The following is a 13237-nucleotide window of genomic DNA, read 5'->3' on the forward strand; positions in this document are numbered from 1 at the left end:
TCTCTGCCCTATCATCCACTGCTGCCTCTCCCACCTCAGGCTATCCCAGCTGCCTAAGCACTCCTTCTATCTGAGGGTCTAGAAACAGCTGGTAGCCCCAGCATCCTCCTCTGAGCTCACTGTAGCCAATGCTGCCTTACTTTGTGTGACACCCAGGATTTCAGTGCCATAAGTAAAACACATGGAGAAGGGAGAAGCTCATTACTAAGGGCCTTCTAGAGGAATCTTGGGAGTGGAGTCAGAGCAATGCAGACCAGAGAAAGGCTGAGGAAGACCAAAAGGACAGAGGGCAAAATAAAGAGCATACCTAGGATCACACGTTTCCTTTCAGCGCATATTATGCCCAAATGGTTTTTCATTTAAAAGAGTAATTGGAGGGTGTTCTTGCCTAATATGTGCCCCAGCTGTCTGAGGCAGGCCTCTGGATTCTTCTTTTTTTTAGATTATTATTGGAGTATAGTTGCTTTACAATGTTGTGTTAATTTCTACTGTGCTGCAAAGTGAATCAGCTATATATATATACATATATCCCCTCTTTTTTGGATTTCCTTCCCATTTAGGTCACCACAGAGTACTAAGTAGAATTCCCTGTGCTAAACAGTACGTTCTCATTAGTTATCTATTTTATGCATAGTAGTGTATATATGTCAATCCCAATCTCCCAATTCATCACACCCTCCGCTTTCCCCCTTGGTATCCATACATTTCTTCTCTAAGTCTGTGTCTCTATTTCTGCTTTGTAAATAAGATCATCTATACCAATTTTTTCAGATTCCACATATATGTATTAATATACGATATTTGTTTTTCTCTTTCTGACTTACTTCACTCTGTATGACAGTCTCTAGGTCCATCCATGTCTCCACAAATGACTCAATTTCGTTCCTTTTTATGGCTGAGTAGTATTCCATTGTATATATGTACCACATCTTCTTTTTCCATTCCTCTGTTGATGGACATTTACGTTGTTTCCATGTCCTGGCTATTGTAAATAGTGCTGCTATGAACTCTGGGGTGCATGTGTCTTTTTGAATTATGGTTTTCTCAGTGTATATGCCCAGTAGTGGGATTGCTGGGTCACATGGTAGTTCTATTTTCAGTTTTTTTAAGGAAACTCCATACTGTTCTCCATAGTGACCATACCATTTTACATTCCCACCAACAGTGCAAGAGGGTTCCCTTTTCTCCACACCCTCCCCAGCATTTACTGTTTGCAGATTTTGTGTTGATGGCCATTCTGACCAGTGTCAGGTGATATCTCACTGTAGTGGTGATTTTCATTTCTCTAATAATTAGTGATGTTGAGCATTTTTTCATGTGTTTGTTGGCTTGGAGAAATGTCTATTTAGGTCTTCTGACCATTTTTGGATTGGTTTTTTTGTTTTTTTGACATTGAGCTGCATGAGCTGCTTGTATATTTTGGAGATTAGTCCTTTGTCAGTTGCTTCGTTTGCAAATATTTTCTCCCATTCTGAGGGTTGTCTTTTCGTCTTGTTTATGGTTTCCTTTGCTGTGCAAAAGCTTTTAAGTCTCATTAGGTCCCATTTGTTTATTTGTGTTTTTATTCTCATTACTCTAGGAGGTGGGTTAAAAAAGATCTTGCTGCGATTTATGTCCAAGAGTATTCTACCTATGTTTTCCTCTAAGAGTTTTATAGTGACTGGCCTTATATTTAGATTTTGGATTTTAGATAATGGATTTAAATAATCCATTTTGAGTTTATTTTTGTGTATGGTGTTAGGGAGTGTTCTAATTTCATTTTTTTACATGTAGCTGTCCAGTTTTCCCAGCACCACTTATTGAAGAGGCTGTCTTTGCTCCACTGTATATTCTGGTCTCCTCTGTCATAGATTAGGTGACCATATGTGCATGGGTTTATCTCTGGGCTTTCTATCGTGTTCCATTGACCTATATTTCTGTTTTTGTGCCAGTACCATACTGTCTTGATTACTGTAGCCCTGTAGTATAGTCTGAAGTCAGTGAGCCTGTTTCCTCCAGCTCTGTTTTTTTTCTCTAGATTGCTTTTGCTATTCAAGGTCTTTTTTGTTTCCATGCAAATTGTAAAATTTTTTGTTCTAGTTCTGTGAAAAATGCCATTGGTAATTTGATAGGGATTGCATTGAATTTGTAGACACAAGCCTTAAATGACATATTAGACCAGATAGACTTAATTGATATTTATAGGACATTTGATCTGAAAGCAGCAGAATACACTTTCTTCTCAAGTGCACATGGAACATTCTCCAGGATAGATCACATCTTGGGTCACAAATCAAGCTGCGGTAAATTTAAGAAAATTGAAATCATATCAAGCATCTTTTCTGACCACAGTGCTATGAGATTCGAAATCAATTACAGGAAAAAAACTGTAAAAAACACAAACACATGGAGGCTAAACAATATGCTACTAAATAACCAAGAGATCACTGAAGAAATCAAAGAGGAAATTAAAAAATACCTAGAAACAAATAACAATGAAAACATGATGACCTAAAACCTATGGGATGCAGCAAAAGCAGTTCTAAGAGGGAAGTTTATAGCAATACAATCCTACCTCAAGAAACAAGAAACACCTCAAATAAACAACCTAAACTTACACCTGAAGCAACTAGAGAAAGAACAAACAAAACCCAAAATTAGTAGAAGGAAAGAAATCATAAAGATCAGAGCAGAAATCAATGAAATAGAAACGAAAAAAAAATAGTAAAGATCTATAAAACTGAAAGCTGATTCTTTGAGAAGGTAAAATTGATAAACCTTTAGCCAGACTCATCAAGAAAAAAAGGGAGAGGACTCAAATCAATAAAATAAGAAATGAAAAAGAAGAAGTACAACTGACACCACAGAAATACAAAGCATCCTAAGAGACTACTACAAGCAACGATATGCCAATAAAATGGACAACCTGAAAGAAATGGACAAATTCTTAGAAAGGTACAACCTTCTAAGACTGAACCAGGAAGAAATAGAAAATATGGCCAGACTAATCACAAGTAATGAAATCAAAACTGTGATTAAACATCTTCCAACAAACAGAAGGCCTCTGCTAATAAACTGGATTTTCAGAAAATAAAGGAACCCCATTCCGGGCATTAGCTGCATCCATTTTAGGCCTCCATTAACCAATGGTGCTCAGTGCTGGAAGATATCAAAGTCATACCTGAGGGTAGAATGGTAGAGGTGAGAATCAAAAAGGAGAGATTAGTCCACCTACCTGCTTTCCAGCATCTCTCAGTGGTTGGCTAGAAGTGACTTGTCCTTTATGAATCATGAGTCATTGGGGTCAGAAATATCATGACATTACCACTTTATCTAAACAAATGGGTCTTTCCGTTTATTCAGGTGCTAAATATATGTACATGTAGCTACCAAAGCATTGTTGAAATAGGGCAAAAACAGTGGCTTATAGGAAAAGGGTGAGATCAATGACAAGGAAGGCTGATTCCAGGTTCTCTTTCCAGATCTGTATAACAGTATCCTGGTCCTTTGGCCCCTCTGCTTAACTAGTGATCATTGTCTTCAAAATTAAATGGTGTATTTGCAGCTTTCTTGAGAGACAAAGTAACAAATCAGGATTTTGGTTGCTCCCACTATGTTATCTCCATATCTCTGAGTAACAAACCAGGAATACTCACCTCTTCCCCACAAATACACATATGGAAGGATCTAGGTGAGCCATGGTCCTGGATTTACAACCTATACCTTGACCTTGGGTTATAAAGTATGCCTATCTCTCTCTTTACAGCCTAACTTCCAAACTGTTTCTCCCTCAGATGAGTATGCATTTTTGTTTAGCTTTGAGTCAAACCACATAAATCTGAAAAACTCACTGTAGCACTGCACAATTCCCTTTCTTTCACTTATTTAGCCAAGTGGTTTGACTGTGTCATTTATGAAACATCTTAACATGTCAAGGCCACAGCACCTTGACATGTAGGATTTGCTATGGGAAAAGGCAATGTGACTTATATACCATACATATAACATATATTCAATAGACAATGGGTACACCCCTTCCCTTGCTGAGAGATAAAGTACATAGGCAGTCCATAAAAGCAAACACTCAAAAGATGTACTTCCAAATATAGAGATCCAATAAGGGAAAATGTTACTGAACTACCCCTAGGGGAAATTGTGAACACTGACTCTACATTAAGGACACTGCTACAAGTCTAAGCAAAGAGAGATTTGAGAAGGCAACAGTTATGCCAGTGCACAAAGAAGCTGTGTAACAGGGTCTACTGACTCTCTAGGCCTTGGACAAAAAAAGTGCCAAGTCAACACGGAGCTCTGTGAAGGACAGAGCTCTTTCACAAATGCTCCCAACTGGCTGAGCATGCTGGAAGCCTCAAGTATCAGAACACAGGGGCCACCAACATGCCAAATAAACCCTAGATTCTACAAATCAAATGAATACCCTTTTCATAACCTACTCTTTTCTGTTAATATTTCCTCAATCAATGGTTACTTCAGTCATGGAGGTGGAGTTTGTTGCTATGAATAAACAAACTTCTCCCCAATAGGGGAGAATTCCCCTTTAACCAAATGGAATGGTATAGGAATCTGCAACATGTCACCCCACCTCTCTTACAAAGATTGAGAGGAAGAAACTTGGCTAATACTATGCTATAGTTTCTATCAACTCTACTGGGTCGATAATGTCCAGTTAAGTTCCCTGTACCCATATCTCTGTAGTATTCATAGCACCTCAGGCTTTGGAAACAAACCCCAGCCATAGACCTCAAATCCAATAACTAGGTCTTTGTCATATTCTACCTGTGCCACAGTATCTAACCCCAAACCTCAATTCTTATAGGACCAAGCTCCCTTCCCCACCCCTTGTCTTCCTATGACAGTGTTCTATGTATGTGTTGTCCAATATGGTAGCCACTAACAACATATGGGTATTAAGCACTTGAAATGTGACTGAATTCCAACCCCCACCCAGAAGTAATGAGAAGCCCTGCCCTCCAAGTGTCAACAGAGGCTGAGTGGGGAACCTGAACTTCCACTTCCACCTGGCAGTAACAAAGGCAGCACACTCCCTTCCCCTGCTGAAGCAGTATCAGAAAAGCTAGCTAAAACAGAAGGTTTAAATAAGATCCAAAGTCTCATAATGTACTACAAAAATGTCCAGGTTTCTGTTAAAAATCACTCATCATACCAAGAGCCAGAAATATTTGAAGCTAAATGAAAAAGGCAAGCAAACAGCTGTCAAAGCCAAGATGACAGAGATGTTAGAATTATCTGGCAAAGATTTTAAAGCAGCCATGATAAAAATGCTTCAATAATCAATTACAAACACTCTTAAAACAAATGAAAAATAGAAAGTCTCAGCAAAGAAATACAAGATACACGGAAGGACCAAATGGAAATTTTAGAAATGAAAAATACAATAACTAAAATTCTTTTAGAAATCTCAATATATGTGCTCTACAATAGAATGAAGAGGACTGAGGGAAGAATCAGCTAACTTGAAGATAAAATGATAGAAATTATCCAATCTGAACAACAAAGAAAATTAGATTGAAAAAAAAAACACGAACAGGGTCTCAGGGTCTCTGTGGGACTATAAAGAAATATCTAACTTTCCTGTCATTATAAGAGGCCTGGAACAATAGGATAAAGAAGGCAGGACAGAAAAAGTATTCAAAGAAATAATGGCTGAAAACTTCCCAAACTTAGCAAAAGACATAAACCTACAGATTCAGAAAGCTAAGAGTATTCCAAACTGGATGAACCAAAGAAATCTATGCCAAGGCACATCAGAGTCAAACTTTTGAAAACTACAGACACTTTTTTTTAAAAGAACTTGAAAGCAGTGAGAAATTATGTCTTACTAACAGGGGAAAAAACAATTCAAATGACAGCAGATTTCAGAACCCATGGAGACCAGAAGGGAGTGGCACAACCTTTTTCAAGAGTTGAAAGAAAATAACTGTCAACTCAGAATCCTATATGCAGTGAAAATATCCTTCAGGAATGCAGGGAAAAATCAAGAAATTCTCAGATGAAGAAAAACCAAGAGAATGCACTGCTAACAAACCTGCACTAAAAGAACGACTAGGGCTTTCCTGGTTATGCAGCAGTTGGGAGCCCGCCTGCCAATGCAGGGGACATGGGTTCGAGACCTCGTCTGGGAGGATCCCACATGCCACGGAGTGGCTAGGCCCGTGTGCCACAACTGCTGAGCCTGCGCTCTGGAGCCTGCAAGCCACAGCTGCTGAGCCCACGTGCCACAGCTGCTGAAGCCTGTGCATCTAGAGCCCGTGCTCTGCAGCAGAGAGGCCACCGCAGTGAGAGGCCCATGCACCGCAATGAAGAGTGGCCCCCGCTCGCCTCAACTAGGGAGGGCCCGTGCGCAGCAACGAAGACCCAACACAGCCATAAATAAATAAATAAACAAACAAATAAATAAATAAATAAATTTATAAAAGAATGACTAAAGGAAGTTCTCTAAACAGAAAGAAAAATATAGAAGAAGGAATCTTGAAACCTCACGAAGGAAGGAAGAACAACAGAGAGTAAAAGTAAGAGTAAATACAATTGACTTTGCTTCTCCTGTTGAGTTCTCTCAATTATGTTTGACAGTTGAAGCAAAAATTATAACACTGTCTGATATAGTTCTAAATATATGTAGAGGAAATATCTAGGACTATAATATTATAAATGAGGGAGGATAAAAGGACTTAAAGAGAGGTAAGGTTTATTTAAACAGGTAAAATGTTGATACTAGTAGGCTGTGATAAGTTATGTACAGGAACTCTAGAAAACAGTTATGCAGTTTCTTAAAAAGCTAAACATATACTTACCATATGACCCAGTTATCACACCCTTGGGCATTTTCCCCAGAGAAATGAAAACATGTTCACACAAAAAACTGTACACTAACCTGCACAGCTTTCTTTGTAATAGTCAAAAACTGGAGACAACCAAAATGTCCCTAACAGGTAAATGGTTAAACAAACTGTGATACATGCATACCATGGAATACTGTTCAACATTATAAAGGCATGTACTGTTTATACAGAAGACAACTTGGATAGATCTCAAGGGCATTATGCTGAGTGAAAAAAGCAACCTGAAAAGGTCACATACTCTATGACTCCATTTATATTAACATTTTTAAAGTGACGAAACTATAGATTTATATTTTAAAAAGATTAGTGATTGCCAGGGGTTAGGAATAGTGGAGGTGAGAGGGGTGAGTATGACTATAAAAAACAATAAAGAGATAGCACAAGACAGATCTTTTCTGGTGATGGAATAGTACTTTATCTTGATTGTGGTAGTGGTGCACAAATCTACACATGTGATAAAATGACATAGAACTAAACAAACCCATTGTTCTAATATCAAGTTCATGGTTTTGGTCTTATACTATAGTTACGTAAGATATAACTATTGGGGGAACTGGGTAAAAAGTACATAGGACCTCTCTGTCTTTGCAAGTTCCTGTGAATCTATAATTATTTCAAAATGGAAAGAAAAAAAAATCAAGTGGTAGCCAGAGTAATGACCCTCCAAAGTAGGGTCACTACTATAATCTGTGAATATATTAGGTTATATGGCACAAGGGGAATTAAGGTTGCAGATGGAGTTAAGTTTGCAAATCAACTAACCTTGAGATAGGGGGATAATCCTGTACTATCCATCCAAGTAGACCCAATGTAATTACCGAGGTCTTTAAAAGTGGAAGAGGGAGGCAGAAGAGTGAGAGTCAGAGAAGGAGATGTGACGATGGAAGCAAGATTGAAGTGATGCAATGTAAGGAATCAATCCACCATTGCTAACTTTAAGAATGTAGGGGGGTCCATGAACCAAGAAATGTGGGCAGAATCTAGAAGCTGGAAGACAAGAAAATGGAGTCTCCCTTACAGCCTCCAGAAAGGAATTCAGCCCTGCTCACACCTTGATTTTAGCCCAGTGAGGCCTATTTCAGATTCTTGACCTCTAAAACTGTAAGATAATAAATTTATGTTGTTTTAAACCACTAAGTTTTTGGTAATTTGTTACAGCAGCTATAGAAAACTAATATAATCACCAACTAGGAGTTAAAAACTAACCCACTCAAAGATGGACAACTGGCTTTTTGCAGAGTACATTCAATTCATTAGTCAGAAGTCAATAACTAAGGAGTAAAATCTTGAGTCAATGGTCAACACATCATGGCTAATGCTATCTGCAATTCCACATCACCAATGATATCAATGATAGAAATCTTGCCTCAGAATTGCAGGGAAAAGAAACATGTTACTCCCTATTAAATGGGGCCTGCTAAGCCAATGCAGAAATAAGAACAGAAACATTTGTGCCATGGAGGCTGGAAATCTTGTCTCAACTTAGCCAGAGGTAATAACCGTTTGGTAGGGAATTTCCTGCTGTGTTAGAAAAGAGGACATTTATACTTATTTTCTAACAGGGAGAATGTAGAAATAATAGAAAAATGCATTAAATTAGAAAAAGGGTAAGGTAAATTAATAAAGATGGTAAAAAGACCCAGCCAGAAACAAAATTAATTTTCTATAAGACAGGAGAATCTGTTTTATTCTTTTCTCTTCCCCAGTATCCCAGTGCTTAGCACATAGTAGATGCTCAATAAATGTTTGCTGAATTGAATTAGAAATGATCATTAATAGATCCATCCGGATTTAGAATTCCATTAGCCCTCATACTCTGCCATACCCCAAACTGCTAAGAAAAGAAGCAAAGAGACAGGCAAGAAACATTTATTCATGGACAGGAATACCACATATTCCTACCATCACAACTGCACGGCACAGATGTGACATATATTCATGTTTGCAGAGGTTAAGGGGCTTTGTCTTTAATATATGATGTTAGATCTCCAGGATGGCTAATACTGCAAAAGGCCCATGAGTCCCAAGGGTCCTTATGAAGATATCTGGACACCACCTCCCTCTCTGGCTCCATCACTGTACTTAACAATCAGTGCTAACAAGAGTTTCCTATTTTTGTCAAGGTCACTGGCTAAGAGGAATATATAGAGATAGAGCGAGAGATGAAGAAGAGAGAGAGATAGGGGCAGGTAAGCATGAGTGAGCTTTTATGTAATATATTTTATATATTAATAATGAACCTGTGGAGGGTGAGTGCTGAACAGACATTTTTAAGAATCTGAAAGTTGACACGTCAAGGATTTGGAGAAACTAGACGACTTGTTTTTGGTGAGAATAGTAATGTCAAAATGAGTGCTAAGTGACTCTTTTTCATAATAAAAAATGCCTGTGAAGGCTAATCAGAAAAATGCTTATAACAGTAGCTGTGAACCACAAGTATACTAATAACAGCCTTTTTTGAAAGAGTCGTTTTCATGTCTTCCATTTCAAGTTACCTTGACCATGACAGCCATGCAACAGGAATTGTTTTAACAACTGGGCAAAGGCTAGTGCAGAGGTTTTTAACTCACAATACATGGTTGGACTTTCTGAAAGTGTATGAAAGTGTCATATATTTAAATGAGCACGTTTCTGAAGAGAGAATCCTTGGCATTCATCACATTTTCAAAGGGGTTCATGCCAAAAAAAAAAAGGTTAGGAACCACCGAGCTAGACAGTGATGGCCTACTTTTTCTACTCCCCTACTCAGTAAAGCTCTTCTTCAGAATGTGTTCCAGTTATTTAGTAACTAAAGAGACAGCAGGTCTCTGTTCAAGCAAGTTGCTGAGACCTGGTCTCTGGGTTAATAAATCACACGGATGCCTGGAATGACATAGCAAATATTGGAAAGGAAGACAGGAAGAATTTATTAGCACTACAAAATTTAAGTTACTGCAATAGGCAGGAAAGAAAAGATCACTATTGACATTTTGACTCAAACAAACAAAATCCACATGTGGATTTCACTTTTGGGGTCATCCCCCTGCCACCCCACCAGGTCTGGACAATCTCCCAAACCCTAGATATCAGCTGATAGACATGTGTTCAGGAAATGTGGACTCAGTTTAACACTGGCCTAAGTAAAGCTCAGTTATGAAGAGGAAGCTTGAAAACATTTGTAAAAGCAACTCTAAATGGCTTCACATTTTCTTCTTGTCTACATTATTTCTTTTTCCATAGCAGGCCAGATTTGGCCTGTGGGCCATAGTTTCTTTTGACTCTAACCCTAGATCAATGAAAGCCAATCACAGACACTTAAGACTGGAAGGCAGTTTAAAAAGTCATGTTGTCCATTCCACAAAAGGCAAATGGAAATATACATAATACAGTAAGTCCCGTACATACAAACGAGTTCCATTCCGAGAGCACGTTCTTAAGTCCAATATGTTCGTAAGTCCAACAAAGTTAGCCTAGGTACACAATCGGCTATATAGTACTGTACTGTAATAGGTTTATAATACTTTTCACACAAATAATACATAAAAAACAAACAAAAAAATAAAGAAAACATTTTTAATCTTAGAGTACAGTACCTTGCAAAGTACAGTAGTACAGTACAACAGCTGGCATACAGGGGCTGGCATGGAGTGAACAGGCAAGAAGAGTTACTGACTGGAGGAGGGAGAGGAGGTGGGAGATGATAGAGCTGAAGGATCGTCAGCAATACCAGATGGAGGGCAAGCTGCAATTTCACTCAGGCCTGACGTTGATGGCACAGGTTCTGGTTCCTTGTTGGATTCAATTCTATCTACCCTCTTGAAAAAACGATCCAGTGATGTCTGGGTAGTAGCTCTTTTTTTCTCGTCATAGATGACACAGTAGCACTGGACTGCATTCTGAACGGCTGCTGCAACCTTCGTGTACCATTCTAGGCTCGGGTCCTGTGCCTCAAAAATTAACAGTGCCTCCTCAAATAAAGAAAATCCCCTTGCCATTTCCTGCTCTGTGAATCTCTTCGGTTCTTCAGTTACTTCTTCCTTTTGTCTCTCTACTCTCTCAATTATTTTCACTTTTGTTTCCATCGTTATCGCCTGCCACTTCTTAGCAGTACCAGCTACATCACCGCTGCTTTTAGGCTTGATTCTGGACATCCTGGGCTTGAAATAAAGATACTGTACTACTGTACTCTATATAGTACTGTACAGTAAAGTACACAAAAGCACAACCACTTGTAGAGGATGCATGCACGTGACAATGTACACCAGACACGTGAACTAACTTATGTGATTGGACATGCGAATGCACGTTCACATCTTTGAAAGTTTGCAACTTGAAGTTGCGTATGTAGGGGACTTACTGTATATGTAATATAAATATGTATATTAAAATTTTATTCATATATTTGTATATTTGACAAGACCACATGCAAACTATTCTGGACAGAGATTTACCTGTGTACTTCTCAAAACGTGTTCTAAAAAGAAACTAACACAACATTGTAAATCAACTATACTCCAATAAAAAAATTTAAGAAAGGAAGAATTCAGGGAATTCCCTGGAGGTCCAGTGGTTAGGACTCTGTGCTTCCGCTGTCGGGGGCCTGGGTTCGATCCCTAGTCGGGGAACTAGGATGCTGCATGCCGCACAGAATGGCAAATAAATAAATAAATAAATAAATAAATAAAATAAAAATAAAAAGAGAAGAATTCACACCTCAATTGGTACCACCCTCTTTTGTCTTAGAACTACTATGGTCAGGATGATCTTTCTAAACCTAAATGCCTCCTGATATGCTTTAAGCTTATAACCTATTACCAGTCTTTCATGAAAGTAAGATCAGCCACTCTCCAGCATGCAGACAACACCTCTGTGTGTGTATGTGTGTGTGTGTGTACGCACAAATGCATTTTGGAGGGATGTCTTTAGGCCCAATAATCCAATTCCGTCAAGCCCAAAGCCTGAATCATTTCTGGGATTCTACCTCCAGAAAGACTTCTTAGCTAGGAAAAAGACAGACTGAGCTGATTAGGGACTATGACATCTTCAAAGCTCATGAAAGTTTTACAAATATAACCATCTCGCCAAATCAAGAAGCACAGTTTGATTTAAAGGTGACTTATAGTTAGGGTGACCATAGAATTTTTTTGTCCAAAATGGGACAGTTGAGAGTGAAGTAAGTATGCTGGGACAACAGGTATAAACCACAACATATGGCCATCCTACTTACAGTCCTCCATAGAGGAAATGCTTTAACTTCCCCCAAACAAAATGAATCTCTATGCCTGTTGTCAATGGAAGATAGCTTGGCACTACTCTAGTAGTCAGGCCCACAGTATAATCTTGGTCTCTAACCTCTAAACCCCCTCAGGTTAAATATTAGGAGCAACTTCTTGCTTAGGCTAGTTGTGTAATACTTAAAATGAGCTACTGAGGGAGAGAGGTATAACTTTTAAATGGGACTTTGGGGTGTTTGAGAAAATAGTAGATAATTGCTTATATCAAAATCATCTTACTGAAGATGGAGAAGATGACCTATTGAAGTTCCTTTTAGAAAAATTAAGATTATGTGCATAGTAGTTGGTCCTGAAGACATCAGTCCTTTTTCCACCAGAGAACAAGAGAGGGAAAGACATCAAGCCATAGTGCTTATCTACAGAAAATGAGACCAAAAGGAACACATTCCCAGCAAAGGGTTTGGAGAAAAAGAAAGTATTCACTAGAACTGGACTTAGGAACACAGAAACTGCAATCAATGATTCTAAATGATTTGGTTAGGCTAGTCCGTCTCCTAAGCAAATACTTCTGTGAGACTGGGATCTCCACCGTTGATTGTGTCAGAAAGCCATGAGCATATGTGTTTAAAATCCAGCCCTTATCACTTTTCTCATCTCTCTTTTCCCACCTCCTAAACACAGTCAACACCACCACATCATTAGCTCTCTCTGCTCACTGGGTAGTTTACAGGTAATCAGACAATTGTGGAAAAAAAGGAAAAGGGAAGAGAGACAGATCGGGTAAAACAGAGAGAAAGCGGCAGTGTTCTGTGCTTGTTTGACTTTGGCAACAGGGTGTAATAGGTTTGCTTGTGTGTGTGTGCGTGTTTTAAAATGCATTGATGCATCGAATATTTATTCACTGAACAGGTTGATTTATTTAACAGACTTGACATATGTCAAATTCTACCATGTGCTTACATAATTGTTACCCATTTATCAGAGCTTTTATTTAGCCAAATATTTGTTTTAAAAGCATTTTCCTTTAAATGACTTTCTCTAGCTCACTGCACAATCAATCCGTGGTTCATTTTAATTATATTATGTTACGTTACGTTGTGTTGTGTTAACAACAGCTATTTGGTGGAGGTCTCTGAAATCTAATCTTCCCAGGGCCATTTCATC

Source organism: Balaenoptera borealis (genome assembly GCF_965194805.1).
Source record: "Balaenoptera borealis genome assembly, chromosome: X".
Classification (NCBI taxonomy): Eukaryota; Metazoa; Chordata; class Mammalia; order Artiodactyla; family Balaenopteridae; genus Balaenoptera; species Balaenoptera borealis.